This window comes from Leptosomus discolor, chromosome 1 (assembly GCF_034619465.1).
Source record: "Leptosomus discolor isolate bLepDis1 chromosome 1, bLepDis1.hap2, whole genome shotgun sequence".
NCBI classification, from domain to species: domain Eukaryota; kingdom Metazoa; phylum Chordata; class Aves; order Leptosomiformes; family Leptosomidae; genus Leptosomus; species Leptosomus discolor.
This window is the reverse complement of record NC_141391.1, coordinates 212,265,980-212,282,448: the sequence shown is the minus strand read 5'-3', so window position 1 is coordinate 212,282,448 and position 16,469 is coordinate 212,265,980.

Sequence of the window (16,469 nt, the reverse complement as noted above, 5' to 3'; positions counted from 1 at the left end):
GAAGTACATCAATATTCCATAAGATTAAATGTACTCAGCTACTATACCACTTGCTGGGTTTGCTTTTGTTTATCTTCCCCAAAATGAAAGTGGTGGGTGGCTGTGTTTCAGGTGTTACTTGCAGCCCGTCACTTGCCTGATCGTGTCATAGACATTTCCAGGGGTGTAGCGTCATCCAGTTCTGCGGAACTGATGATTTAGGCAGAGGTTTGCGTGCGCACGCGTGGCGGCATCAGCCCACTGCCCTATATTGAAACACTGCGTGATACTGAGGGAGGGACCTGTTAAAAGCAGGGATGGGAGTGGGACTCTCAGCGGGAGGGTTTGCCCTTTGCTTCATTATTGACTGCTGATGTCATTTTTCTGGCCGCCTAAAAGACCGTTTTCTCTTCCTTTTGGTTTTGATTCTTCGCTTGCCTGCACTCAGTCCCATTGTCTACAGGCTCCCTTGGTTTGCTGAGGTTCAGGTTTCACTGATTCAGGCCTTTCCTCCTGTTTTTGGAGGCTCCTGCCATGGGAATTAGATTTGAATGTATGCAGCAAGTGCTAGTGCTGCCTGATGAAAGGGGCTATTTCTGTTCCCTCTGTCTCTCAAGACAGATTTTCTTCATCTCCTTCCTTTTCCCCCAAACTTTCTATCATCTCCTCTAGCATTTTCTTGCCTTTTCCCATTTGCCTCCTTCTGTCTTATTCCTTCCATTACTTCAATATTCTCTCATTTCTCTCTCTCTCCCCTTTAAAGTGTTGGTTTAGCTTTCAGTATTCTTTTGTCTGTGACAACTACGCATAGAACAAAGTTTAATACACTCATACAGCACAATACAACTTTTTAAAATGTCTTCTTAATACCGAGTAGTTTTTCAGTGAATTGAAAGACATCACAATACCAAAAATGTGTCACTTACCTGTATATCCCATGTCATTGGGATCCCACCTGGAGACCCCTTTCTGCATTGACTAGATTAGGCAAGATGGCTACGTGTAGAAAATGCAGAAGCCTGACTGAAGGAGCCACGTGTGGCTCTATCAAAACTGAAGCATATGATGTGTTTAAGACATGACATTGGGGTGGTTTCTTGAATCTGAATTTTAGAGTCTCGTAACCAGATTTCATCCCACTCCCACAGCAGAAGGAGAAGGGATTTGATGAAAGAGAGGGAAAAGCTGTAATCAAATCATACAGCCTTCAAATCAAGGAAAAGTAGAACATAGAACAGAGAAAGAAAAGGAATGAGAAGACAGAAGATCAAGTCTTATTGGCAATGACGCACAGCAGAACAAAACATTAGCTTCCTCTTTGTGACCCTTAGTACGGTTTTCCAGGCCAGTAGTTGGAAGATACATTTTTATAAACTCTGAAGACCTGATGAAGAGTTACAGTACGACAAGGAACCTGGAATCTCATGACAGTATTTTATAGAGTCAGTTTTCAGAGCACAGTGAAGTTTATTATCGCTCACCCGTAACCACCAGAATGTCAGAAGTTACTCAGAGTTAACAGAAATAGACTCATATCTTAGATATCAACAAATTTAAAAACCTCAAAGGGATAAATTTTGGTGAAGTTACAAGCAAATGAAAGTGGGAGCCTATAATAAAATGGGTAGGTGCTCTGTGCAGTAGTAGTGTATCCTGCAAAAGGTGTAATTACTTGTCTAATGTAGTGCAAAAGTTAAATCTTTATGACCTTTTCCATCTGCTGCTGAAACGAGCAGAGAAGTGTAAATGACTGATGGAGAAGAAATGTATTCAGTTAGTTCGGGTAAAGCTCCTTGTGGAAGATCAAAATAATTTTTTTCCAACAGCGTGGTATTTAGAGTCTTTTCCCAGCTCCGCTTCATGCAGAATTTATATAGCACAACACGAAATGGGGGATGCAAGCTGGGCTTTTAAGCACGTTCCTCCTCCTCTGCCTTGAGCCATCTGTGTTGGGTCAGCCTCCTGTTCGGGGCGAAGCAGCGTGAAGGTTTCCTATGAAGCCTTAACTGTAGCAATAGCTTGCCAGGGAAATGGACGTCCTATCCCTTTATCTTTTCCCTAACCAAGCCCCGTATGGCAACCGTCGAGCCAGACAAGCCAGCCAGAGGGAGGCCAGGCTTTCTCAAGCCGTTTCAGACCAGTAAGCAGAGTTCATTTCCCAGGGCAGGGCCATTGCCCAACTGGCAGCAAGACCACCCAAATACGGGCACCATGGGGTACTTCACATTCCTGGCTGATGAAGGAGCTCTGCTCACAGATACTGCTGAGGCTGGTGTTTACACCAGCTCTTACTAGGAACCAGTTACCCCATTTCATCCTGTAAGGAAGCCAGGGGGCCCTGTAGACAGCCACCATCCTTCATAAAGGCACCGCTGACCTTTGGCAAACAGAGCCAGCTTCAGGCTGTAAAGCAGTATGACGCTTCCCAAATGTTTGGCAAACACCTCTGGAGTGTAAACATGCTTCATCCTGTCACAAAATTTTTATGCAAGGAAGGGCTTTCTGAAAGGTGAGGCACCAACCACCAAATAACAGGCTTTTTTTCCTCAGTTTCCTTATAATCCAATAATTTACTATCACATTTGAGTTTTTTCTCCTTCCCTAACCCGAAATAATAAGCAGGATTCAATCTGACCACACTTCAGATCAATCAACATCATGAAAGGTGGATTTTCTTAAATACTGGGTTGAGGGGAAAGTGAATTTGTGCAAGGACACACATACCTTGAGATATATGAGCCAATCGGCTTAAAATGTTGTTTTGTCCTGACCTGACAAGGCTTGCTGTCTCTGGCAACGCGTAATCTCTTTTAATATACTACCAGGAAGGTGATGGCTGTTCGAAAATGCTTCTAAACTGCAGTTTATCTCAAAGGCTGACACCTTAATAGAAACTATACCATCTCTCTGGGAAGTCTGTTACGAGCAGATATTAATAAGGGTTTGTGTTGATTCAGGAGAGGAATGGATAAGGAAAGACTCTGAATGAACTTTTTACAGGTTTTGTGCAGAAGTTTAAAAAAATTGTCTGCTGAGGATTTTCAAGTGGCCACTGCCAATGGAGAGACCTATTTCACTTGATACAGTCATGAGGCTTTGTCCCGCGCATCAGTGTGTTTTCCTAAGGGTGTGCTTCTCTCATTCATCACCGTCAGCATGATTTAAAGTTGTGCATTTAAGACTCAAGTAAGCTTCTTTGCAAACACTCTTGAGAATAGGATCAAAATGGGAAGAGATTACACGTAATCTAATTATGTTAGGTTCCATTTGAAATCCTTCGGTGTAAAAATTAAAAGAATACGACACAGCTTTGCAATATGCTGTAGTTCACACGGAAATTATATCAGCATGTGTAAAGGAGGCCACATGTGAGAAAATATCATGTGTTGAGTACACAGCTTTCAAGAATCTAAATCTGAGGACTAGAATGGGTTGGTGAACTAAAAATAAATTAGAAGAACTTTACCCCCTATGTCATTAATGTGAATTGCCTCTTCCTATCCGTCCACAGCTTATATGACAAAAGCTGGCGATGAAAAGATCTGTATCAAAAAATCAACACCAAACATGACATTGGTCAGCAAGGTTATGGCTGGAGCAGCACTGACACTGAAGATTAACATCTGTTCATGGGACAGACCATGAATCTCTGCTGCTAAGTGGTCTGCATTTTACACCGTAACGTGTGCTCTATGGTAAGGGCTGCAAGGACATCCACAATCACCAGAGGCTTTTTGAGTAATTCTTCATTTTCACTATCTTTTCAAAAACACACAAGTGAATTAAATTAACTTTGGTTGTAGGATAAAAGAGAGGTAGTTTCACTGGAATGGCACCACCTTAGGATCCACATTGAATCAGGGCTCAAATTATGTATTAGAAGTCTGATATTCACGTGTGCTCCAAACCTGCTTGGAGGGAGGACCTAGAAAGCCCTGTAGTCTCACTTACCTCGTGCACCAAGTGCTTCAGATGGTCTGGTGAGAGGCTCAGGTGCAGTACTTCCACCTCACCACCACATCTCCACATCACCACCAACACTCCTGATCCATGCATGATCAAATTCAGAACTGGACTATGCTTAGTTTGTCACTCGGGTTTCGGAGTGGAGGCTGTCCTTCGAGGCTTGGGTCTAGAGCACCACCCAACTTCCCAAACTCTTCTGCGAGATTCCTCAAAACTGGGACTGTAGAAAGCTCACGACAACTTCCTGCCCAGCTGTATTTCCATTACCCTGAGTTACATCAAAACTGGATTCAGAAAACGGGTTCCTTTCTCATTTTGAATTTGATCTACGAGGTTAAGAAGTTTCTACAAAGTGCCCCCAACAAGAAGTTGGATTTCTCTTCCGATTTTTCTCCGATTTTAGAAAATGGATCAAGCTGCAACATTCAGAGCTGCATTTTGCCTGCCGCTGCAGGACTCGCATTTGAATTCACTGTAAGACTACAGATCATTTGCCAAAGCTATTTCTAGCCAAATCCCAAACATTTGGGCACATCTTGATCTCATGTTGTAATCTGGGTCTGTCTGATCACAGAAGAGCAGCTGGAGAATCCTCAAGTCATGTGGTCTGCAACCAAAAGAAACGAATACATTTAAAACAATGAAATGAGTTCTGTACCAGTTGCTGGCCAGATGGTATTGTGAATTGTTGTAATTCATCAGCAAAACAGAGGAAGGAAGTGTTTTAAAGCAAGATTATATTATTTTCCTTAAGTTCTTATTATGAAATCTTCCTGAAGTGAACTTTCAAAACTTGAAAACGCTTCCAGAGAGAATGAATGGAACAGGGCAAACCGGAGACTCGCTGGGGAGTAGTTAAAAACAAGGGAAAAGTATAGCATGCCAGTGAAATAAAGGAAGAGCCCATGACCGAGTTTTCAGTTTGGGAAGACAAACAAATCAAAACACAAGTAGCAGAAAAAAAATAAGTTGTACATAAAAGTATATGGTGTTTCTGTCCTCTTCATAATTATAGATTGGAAAGCACCCAGGGTCTTCCCTCCCACTGGAGGGAAATACGCCTGAAAGCTGAGAAAGCAAATAAGGCAAGCAGTGATAGATTCACTATATAGGGAGACTGCAAGATTTAGCAAATTACTGCCAATATCCTTAAGAAAAAATGCCGGAAAAAATGTGTTTTATTTTTGCTGTCATTTAAGGAACAAAATACATTTGAAAACCATGAGAAAAAAATGTGTCTTAAATGAAAATGACCCCTGACCGTTAAGTTCACTCCAGTCAAATAAAACACATCCTGTTTTTGTAACTTTTTCATAAAAGGCAGATCCTGGTCTGTATGCACTCTTTCCAGCCAAGGGTTTGACCGATAGTTGAATTTTAATTAGGAGCAGGGGAGGTGATGGACCATACAAGGTGCTGCTCCCACTGCAGTTAAGACAGCGGGTGAAATCTGTATTTGGGGAAATGCGGAAAATGGAGTAAGTTCGTTGTACTGCCTCTGAACTAACATTAGTTGGTACAAAGAGTTTATAAATCCTCTGGCAGGGCCACCATATCCACTGTATCAGTTGATTAAATGACACACAGTTTGTCTCTTAAAATACATCCTGGACTTTCCATGCAATCTTGGAAATCTGTCACACAAGCCGCATCAGCCTGTTCTTGATAATTTTGTTCTCAAAACATCTGTATTGAGATAGAAAAGCATAATCATGTTGTGTCCTGCAACAGTCGCCCCCAAGTCTTTCCCATGGGAAGAAGGAATCATTGGTGACCCCCCACCCTTATTGTGCATGAAGGAATGGGTTTTTGCCTTGTCTAGACTTTGTGGAAAAGCTGGAAGAGCCTGGTACGTGCAGAGTCTTCGGGCAAGGCACAGGTGAGCGGGATCACGAGTGTATCTAACCACCTTTTTTGTGAGACTGCTTATCCAGAGACTGCTGAACTCAATTCTGCAGCCTCTTTCATGCAAGGCGTCAGAGGAGAGGATCTCCTCATCTTGTAGCCAGGGAGGGTAGGATGGATTGATCTCACTTGACCTTAAGTTTCTACAGTGTACGTGCCTATACGTAGACTAAGTGTCTCAGCTCCAGTTCTGGTTGCTGGAGAGAGCTAGTCAGGGTTTAGGGCATGACTCAGCTCATTAGAACACAGACACTTAAGAGTTGATTGGACTAATCACACCCTAAACTCCACTGACCAGCTCTTCATTGATTATACTGGGAAATTACTCAATAAGTACTTGCTTAGATTTAGATGTCTGTTTTGTAAAAGCCTGAGATCAGGTTCAGTTTGCAGTCAGAGACACCCAACAGCATGTGTCTTCAAGATGCCAGTTAAGTGTCTAAGCTTCCTGTACAGAAAATGGTGATCTGATCAATAGTCGGTGACTCTGGAGCGCTCTCAAGCTAACCAACCAGAGGTGCTTCCCCTGACCGCGACGGGAGCCGCCACAGCTCGCTCACATGTAAACACCTACGTGCAGACACCTAAATTTAGGTGTCTTAATCTGCGTGCTGAGTCTAACCTTTACATTAGGTAAATGAATCTGCTTCCAGTCAACTTGGTAGAAACACGGGTTTAAAATCCAGATTTGAATAACTTTGATGAACTAGAGAGAAGTAAACGGTTTGGAAAATATAATCTGAACTGCATTTAGGGCTGACTATAAACCACTATAAGAAACAAGCAGGAATCTGCTCTGTAGGTGTGGTGTCTTGTCTTTAAAGATATACATACCTCCTACTCAGCTGTTCAGATGCCAGAACAGGATCTGCCTCTGTAGAAATAGAGCAGGATCATTTGTCCTCTTCATGATTATAAGCTGATTATCTATTTTTGAGTAGATAAAACACTTTGTGATCGTTCATCCTTACTGACGAGAAAATACTTACCCTTGCATTGAAATCTACTGCATGGTTGATACTTTCAGTCATTTCAACATTAAAATCAATGTTGATACATTAACAATCTTCATGATTCTTGGTATCTCTGTTGCAAATGAAAATCAGGGATTTATAGGTGTTAGCGTTCTCAGGTGATGACACTGCGTGCCCCTGTAGGTCTAAATACCTGGCATTTAATGCAGTGCAAAACCCATCAGGCACACACTCAATTTTTGCCAGAGATGGTCAATGTAACTACGTTTTCAATGCTAATTAAGGCATTCTCACACGACGACGATGAGTGTTAGACAAATGCCTTGTAATCAGGCAGCACTCCAAATCTGCTCCTGTGTTCACACTGGATATTGCTGATAATTATCCTCTTCCCAATCATATTGCCACAGAAAACAGAACTGGAAGGGACACTGAGATGGGCTCATACACTGCATTCTCCTACCCCCAGCTGGATCGGCTATACCTAAAGTTTCTAAGTAAGTATTCCTTTTTAAAAAAAATATTAAAATAATATCTTCTTTATTGTTTTCTTTGCAGGACTGGATGTTGTTTTATTTCTTTTGGGGGAACAGGAATTGTTTGGATCGAAGAAATAGGTCAAAAAACCCCACGCTTTTTGGTGTATTCAGAATATTGGACAGAACGCAGCTACAAATTACCTGTCCATACAAAGAAAGGAGACTGGCTTTTTTATCCCAGCTGTCATGTTAGGACGTAACTGGAAGAGGAACAGTAGGCTTGAGGTTATGGAGAGGAGAGTTACTCTTCGTCAAAAGCCTACCTCTTCCTACAAAGAGTGACAGAGTCTCCTAATGATAATAACAGGCCTCCAAAAGCCAGAAAACTATTTCTGAGCAATACCAAGTCATGCAGGTCTAATAACAGGAACAGGACCAAATTATCCTCTTGGATGCATGTCAGTCTTTTTTTACAAATGAGTGGAAGCAGTAGGTGTAGAGCTGAGCAGGATATAGTTCACAGCCTGCAACATTCCTCATACCTGAACCCCTTCCCATGGTGAATCAGAGTGAAGCTATAAAAAGAAAATAGGAATTCCTCAAGACAAATTCTAATCCCTGCTCTAGCAGATAGGAGCAGGTGGAAGAAACAAACAGCTCGATGCGCTACAGGAGAACTCCCTCAGCAGAGGACAAATCCTGGGGCGGCCTAGAGCTGATGTAGTGAAGAAACAAAGGGGCATCAAAACATCTCTGGTTTTATGTCATGTGATCAATGAGGCCGTGAACAGCCAGATTTAATTTAAAACCAGCATTAGAGTTGCTCTGATTTAGCTTGTGGATACCTAGATTTAGTTCCTAAATTTGAAGATCTCGGCCAATGTTTTCAACACATTACTGCAAGCATCCCTCCATGTACGCTGTGTGTTTCCTTAAGTCCCAGAGAGGGAAAAAAAATAAACTATAGGTGTCCTGGCTCACATCTGAAATGACAGCAGCCCCCATTTCTGGGGGAACCAGGTCTCAGATGGGGAAAAAGCAAGCCGTGAGAGCAGCTGCCGAGGCAGGAATGACAACCACCCCCGGAGCCATTCTGCAGTTCTGGCTCAACTTTCACCCACGTTCACTGGTTGGTTGTTCCAGCCTCTGTGCTCAAAATCTCTTTACAACAGCTTCATTCCACTCCTGTTATTCCAACAATCCTCTTTTTACTATCTTTCCTTTTGTATTCTTTCTCTTTTCTTTCCATTTGTATTCTCACAACTAGTCTTACATCACCAAAATACTACAGAACCTACATGCTTGCTGTCAAATTGCAATCTTCACTTTTACACGTACGTTAAGCTGCTTTTCTTGAGCTCTTTTGGAGCAGAGAGTAGGGTGGCTTGTGGGGGGAGCCTCATACTTTCTCAGCCTTAGGCACTCGAGTAATAACCATGATTTACTTTCCTAATGTCCCTGTAATTTCACTTCTATAGATTGATCCAGACCTAGACAACTGATTAATGTTAATGTGCGCTGAAGAAAAGTCTTCTACTATCAAAAAGCTGTGCAATTACGTACTTAGGCTGCTCTGCAATTTTGGGAGCACCGGGGAGCCAAGGTGCTGTCTGAATTCCATTTTATACTGATGTGGCTCGGAGAGTGCAGGGCCGTTATTAGCACCGCATACCCAAAAGCTGGAAGTAACTCTTCATGAACCGTTACGAGTTGCCACCAGCACCAGTGCTTGAGAATTGCTGGTCCAGAAAACCAGCAGGTGGAAACCTGGTGCCGGTGACGTCCGTAAGAATCCAGCCATCAACTTCAAGCAGGACCGAGATTCAGCTGGCTTGCAAAGTCAGACACTCTTCCATCCCCAGCAATTCAAATCAAACTTCATGCCACTGTCAGGAACCAAATCTGTAGGTTCATGAAAAACATGAAGAACTTGAAAAACTTCACAGCCACAATTAATTCATATGATCATATTTTGGTTACCTCAGATGTCCAAATATATGCTCTTCATCTCCCTGAAGGCTCCTGCTGAGAATAGTAGTATCACTTGAGGTACCCAGGTTCCTAGAGCTGAACATGCCAAACACAAAAGATACTCCTGAAACAAAAAGAAATGAAAAAAAAAAAAAAAAAGTAATTTAAATCAGTTACTAACTAGAGATGGTCTTTTTTTGGCCTCCTCCAGAACAAAGCACATAAGTACAGATGAAGTAGAAATGCAGGTAGCCCTGTTTTAAAATAAGCGATACATTAAACTACATTATTTTAAAGAGACCAAGCCAAACCCTCATATTTTGCATACTGTGCAGATCTAATTGGACAAATAATGTAGCCAGATTTAAGGAAATCAATGTCAGTGGGATTAAACAGGATGTAAATTGGGGAAGCATTTGATTTTCTTGGCTCTGGTGAGAAGAGAGGGGGAAATCAGCGTGCACACGTCTCTCCTGCTGCCTTGTGAAGCCCAAGCATGAGTTTCTCATACAAATGGCGTGAAAAAATGAAAAACAAAGATAAACTAGTCAGTTGGATCTTCTAAATAAATGGAACGCTAAAAATTCACTAATGTGAATAGTTCGTTAAAATGTTCATTGATAATTGATAAGTCCATTGCCATATTAAGATTCTTTCCAGTACTAATCAGCTCAGCTCTCAATAAAACAGTTACCTAGCGATGAAGGTCTCTAGTTTACTGTAGTGCTGCTTTGAGCAGGAGGCTGTTCTTTGTGAAAACAACAGTGTCATTTTACATGTAGGAGTTTAACATCATGGAGGTTATTTTAGCCTGGTTTCCTTTGGAAATATGGTCATACTCTTTGTCTCCTGCTACATTTGACAGCAGGTTGGGGTTCTCAGGGGTCTTAAGTATCAACCGCTCTTAAGAACACTGTTGGCCAGACAGACTAGAGACCCAAATTATCGCCTGTAACGAGGAAACGCTGCAGAGTTCACTGGGCTCTCGTCTGCTGTGTTTGACCTGCCAAAACCCCGCACTCTTCACCGCACAGCGTGTCTTGCTCCGTTAACGGACAGGGTGATCGGGAGGCCTGGAGGTACGGTGGGGGACTGAGAGGGTAGGTGACACAAAGCGTTAGGGATGTAGCACCACGAGTTATTTCTTCAACTACAGAACTAGTGAAGACTGTCTTCTGCAAATTTTAATTCAGTCATGCACTGGCGCAGTAACCCAAAGTTCCCCTTATATATAATCCCCCCTCTTACAGTGCCTCTGTTTGGCACGCGTGCAAACACACGGTGTCTCGGCTTCCTTCCACTGCCCGTAACTCCTCGCTGGGGGGGAGGCAAGGCTGCGCCTGGCTCCGAGCGATGCGCATCGATTGGCACATGCAGGCCGATTCATTGGTCGGTAGGTCACACGAGAGGGATGATCACTGAACTTGTGCCGCCGCCTTTTCCTCATAGCAAGCATTCATTTCTGCCTTTTTGTTCTCCTCAGCGATAATTTTCCTGCAACTTTTAACATTTCTTCTCTTCCAGCTCTTTAACAGACATGGGTGACTGGCAGACATAATTCCTTGAACCTCTTTTTTCTTCTTCAAAACTAAAATAATCCTTTATTCTAGGAACGCCCCTTTCATTTGTGGGTTAGTATTCCCTAAATACAGAATCATTTTCTTTGCTCACTTTATGTATTAATATTTCCTCTGCCTGGAAACAGGAACCACGAGCACTTTGACACAGAGAGTTACAGGATGTTTCTCCACAACACCAGACAGCTGTGTTGAATCAGGCCCTCGCCCCTTCCTTAGTGCCAACACACTGCAAATTCAACATGTGTCGCCTTGATAAGATAAATTGGTGCAGTGAGAGTGTTTGGGCCAGCTGGCTCACGGTCCGAGCCCAAACTCCTACCAGGGTTCCCTCCCAGACGAGGGAAGAAAATACACAGGAGCAGTTGGAAGCTTCACTGGTGTTTCCTCGTCCTGCCTCGTGGCTGCCACATGTGACACGGCACAGGGGAGATAAGATGTCAGCCAAGATAAGGTAAAATGTACAACATTAAGGTGCAAAAGTCACTGACAACCCATTAACAAGCAGCGTTCTGGACCAAGCTTGCCCCTTGCAAGAAACGTTTCACCGGAGGACACTTGAAAGCATCCTTCTCCTCTCACCCCAGCCTGGGATTGACATGCCTGCCTTCTGCTCCTAACAACAGACCTGATTTTTTCTGTGACTGTGTAAACTTCTCCCAAGGTGGATTTTATCTGTGTTATACCCATGGGCCTTCTGACTTTGGTGGTACCAAGGAACCATTAACTGTTAGGATTCTGTCATTCTCCTATTTCCCTATAAAACTCACACTCATTTATAAGATTCTGGTGTTCTTATGGGATAAAAATCCTATTTAATTGAAAATAAATTAGTATTTTCCCCAGTTCTAATATGATGCCTCTGGTGGTTGTTATGGAGTGAAAAGAAAAGGAATGAAAGAAAATGAAATGAGCTGAAAATTGGCCAAAGAGCAGGAAACAGGTGAACCAGAAGAGTCCAGAAAATTCATCATATTTTGCTATGGAAAAGAAGTTACTCGCAGAGGTGGGGACAAGGTGGGCAGAGGGTGCAATTTTGTGGTGAGAATTGTCCTTTGCAGACGTGGCTTGGAGCAAAGCCATGCCACGACAGTGGCTGTTCCCCAGCGCGGAGAACTTTGGGGCAAATTTTTGCTCTTGGCCCCAAACAGCAGCTACAATTTACCTCTTCTTTCACAGCAGTGTTTTTAATCCGTAACCAGAGCAGGGAGACACTGATACCTGGAAGTGAACCCTGAGATACCGTCAGATGATCGTCAGGCTGAGAGGATTCTGGTACTCCGTTCCTCCAGCGAGATCCCTGCATTTGTACCTTTCGTGTGGGCGAGGGGAGCGTTCACACCATCTGCGAGAGGCATCTGACTGGTTTCCCTTGGTTCCCTTCGCAGCCACGAGGGAGAAGCAGGCAGCCTGGGCAGGCACCGGGAGCAGGCATCAAATTTAGACACTCCGACCAGCCCCGCGGAGGAGCACACGTCTCTGTTCATTGTGTCGGGAGCCTGGCAGGATTAAATATCTGAACTGGGGACTGAAGGTTAGATCCTCTGAGGGCAGGAATGAAAACCACCTTTTTTCCAAGCCTGGAATAGCCTCCCATATATGTCATAATTCTGAACATTGTTCACATCTTAAGAATCTCATAATTGGAAGGCACATACGGAAAATCTAATGCGAAAGCCAGGGAAATAAGAATCACTTGAAAACCTCTGAGGAAATGAGGACAATGAAGGATGAAAAATGAGTGTGGGGAGGGTAAGAGAAAAACAGCAAATAAAGAGGAACGGGGATGGGTCTAGTGACACAAGGGCTTTGATCATTCACCTGGTTCTCAAAGGGAAGGGAAAATAAGTAGCGTCCATTCCGTGGAGCAGTGCTGCCACACCGTGACAGAGGAAGAGATCTGAGCAGCAATCGCAAAAAACTGCAGCAATGTGACACTTGGAGCTTGGTGTTTGGTGTCAAAGCCAAACAGGACACTGGCTTTTTTTTGCCAAAGGAACGCTAAATGCAACCACAGGAGGCAGGAGCACTGCCAGGTAAGGACCTAATCTGAGCCTGACTGGAGTGGCAGGTGTTGAGCCTGGTTCACAGGTCATTACAAGGTATCAATAGCTGTCATGGAGTTAAAACCTGCATCAAGTCCCTTCTTTTAGCAGAATAATCCATATTTTTTAAAAAATCACTTTCTCTTAAGAGTACAGGCTAAACTTTTCTGATAGTCTGCTATACATTGATCTTATAACTGATTTTTAATTACTTTTAGTAATCAAAGCCTCTCTAAAAAGAAGCCTGGTATATGACATCTCTTTCTGCAACTAAAGTAAAATGGAAGAATGTCTTTTCAAAGAAAAAAACAAGGCTAGGACCCAAAGAAGGTTAGGTAGCAAAGTCGTACGAATTCCAGGTGTGGACAAAGAGCCCTTAGCTTCATGCCCTTAGAAAATCCCAGCCCAAGTGAGTATTGCCCTGAAGTTTCCACGCTATTTCTATCTTAATAGCAATATAGAAAACATAAATTGTCTAAGGATATAGTAAAAAACGTTACACGGAGAGCACCCATCATGTGGTGCTGGGACTCAGCTCAGAGTCCTGGCTAAATGGGAACCAAAATGCAAAAATCTTTTTTCATCTTTTCTTTAGGCAGTCCTGGAGGGTTCCACATCAGAGAAACCGTAAGGTGATAATTCATCTCTTTGCTAGCAGAATTCACAAAGCAGGAAAAGAAATTCTCTTCCTTGGCCTGGGTGCAAGAACAGGATTCTGCTCCCTCTGTTATCCTGGAACTACTACGCACCTGACCAGAATTAAGCAGTCCTTGAGTTTTAAAGGTGCTGAACCCCTCTGGCTCCCAGTGGGACTTGAATGCCTTCAGCAGTGTTGAAAATCAGCTCACAAGATCCTCTGGGAATGCCAGCGTTTCACGAGAAATAATTTGCATGAAACTCAGCTGGGGATAGGCCCGCCTCACATTCCATAAAATAGTCCCAATTTTTCATCACAGCATCCCAATTAATAGGTAGAGGTGTCTTTATGTATATCTGTACTTATTTACATACGTGTGTGTGTTTGTGTTTTACAGTTCAGCCTCATCCCAACAAGGTCTGCCTTTGCCCTGGGATGAGCTGCTAATTCTGACCGTTGGGGTGAAGCAGGTACTCCTACAAGATGCAGGATCCCACCTGAGCTCATTGAAAGCCGAGGAAATAAAAACCCAAATAAATACTTGTGCTTCAATCCCGTATAGTAGCTTTGCTGTCCACGCAGGCCATCTAGCAACTAGAATGGAGACCCCAGAGTGCTTTATAGCAGCTAAGCACACCTGAATTTTCTACCCCTGCGTGATACCCTGGAAGTTTCTGTAATGATCTAACAATGAAGTTGCGTTACGTCCCTTCTCATCTCCGTAGTTATTTTATATGAAGGATCAATACAGCTAAAGGTTAGAAAAGCCCCGTCTGGTACTTGCAATCCTGGCTCCTGGTTGTCTCCAGTGTGAGCTCAGCTGCAACCACAATGCTGCTAGCAAATGCTATAAAAAGGAAAGCTGCCTGAAATTGGGGAAGTTTTTTCCAGCACTTTCTCAGAGAAGGCAGCAGCAGGTCTGTTTGATGCATTGAGGAAGCTGCAGCCAAAAAAAAAAAAATCTGTAATGGGGGTGGGTGTGAAAGGAAACATGCGGTTGTCAATCAAAGTGAAAAAGAACAGAATTTCTAGGGAGCTGGAAATGCTGTATTAAAAAGAAGCTTTTTGGAGAAGACCAAAAATATTCTTTCCTTGGTGATGGACAGAAAAAGGACAAGAAGATGGAGAAAGAGAAGGAAATGGAGGGGAAAAAAAAACCAACCAAGATTATATTCACAAGGCCAGCTTGAAAGAGGTCACTGGTCAGAGTTGCAGGGGACTGAGCACTCCTCGCAGAGCTGGCACACACTCTGTGTTCTCTGTGTGCTGGCCTTTGCCACACCAAGCAGAGACTTCGAAAACTGCTGTGATCTACTCAAGATGATCTCATTTTCTTCTAAATGGGCAATTTTTTTTTTTTGCTACAGATTCCTACCACATATTAGAAGTAAATCTTGGAAGGACTTTTCAGTGAACGGCCATGAAGCACAAACAACCATGAGAAAATGAAAATGGGCAAGTGGGGAAAGCCCAGGGCAGACCTAGCTCTCAGGCCCCTCAGTGTCCTTCAACACTTTAAAATGGACATCAACCCACTGCTGCTGTTACAGTAGAGCCACAAAGCCCAATGGTCTGATGGGTCAGTGGTTTAGGCAATATAAAATCAGCAAGCAGAAAGTGCATCCCCACACCAAGCTGCCGCTATCTGTATAAGCAAATATATTATTAAACACAAAAATCAAGTGGTTCCCTTATGGGGCTCATGCTCAGAACTGAAAAGCCACAATTGCCGCTACAGTCAGGAGAAGCTGCAGGAGTTCCACAACAGACACTGATGAAAACTAGAGACATGTCTGGGAACCTACCAGTACTTTGCAAGAACTCACAAGAATGGGGAGATCAGGAAGCAGGAGCACAGATTTACATTTACAAGGACCATATGCCAGACTTCCATCTATTTGATTTTAGAGTACCCACTGCTCTGCCAGAAAATAGAGCACAAACAACGAAGACGTGCATATGCATAAAACACTTCAATTACTAATAGCTTCCCCTCGCATTTAGGGAAGGACACACGATAGGCAGGTGTGATAAGAGCTGGGAATCATGACTGGGGCAGCCTGTGTCTCCTGGAACAACGCTGCTTCGTCTTTGGGCCCATCGGCATCTCACGGCGGATGAGACTGTTCGCTAGCTGCCTCATCCGCACAGCTGCTTCTTTCCCAGGAGACTCCCTGAGCCAGGTGTGAGGAAAGAGAGGTCATCGCTCCTGCGAGGAAACAGAGAGCAGGAGAATGAAAGAAATGTGAGAGATTACTCTGCAAAGTGACATTTTCTAGAACTATTTTGAGTAATTGGGGTCTGCAGAGAGTCGTACGTCTCTCAAACTAGAAAGAATTACTATGCACTGTACCAGCAGCTGGCAAAGGAGAGCTTTGGGATTCAGCAGAAACACAGATATAGAGGGACACATCTCCCAGACCCGTGCCTCTGGCGACCTAGGCAGAAACATCATATAACCCCTTTTAGAAGCCTGCTGAGCTCCCTCTTAGGAAGAAAACCAAACCAAAAAACCCCAAAACTCCAGATTTTATCCATGTGGCTTCTATGACAGGGTTGTTCCACAATCTCTCTCCCCTTCTGGCTCAGAGATGTTAATGCTCGGTGTACACCCATTTGCTATAGTGCCTGCAAAGGTCTCCATCTCCGCTTTTTGCCTTCTCAAAAATGCCTGTCCTCTGGAAACAGCACACATGAGTCCTTTCCTGTTTGTTTTGCTAGACTCAAGGAACAATGTTACTCTCATCCCTTGTAACAGTCTCTGCTATATGGTGTATCTGTTCTCTCTGTCCCTCTTTGAGTTGGGCTTCTTGAACGTGGATGACTAGAAGCAGTAATCAAGATGAGCTGGGAACGTACCTGTATGTCTCTAAAATACTTTGAATTTTAAAATCACATTTGAGTTTTAAAATAACCTCTTAAAATTAAATTTGTCT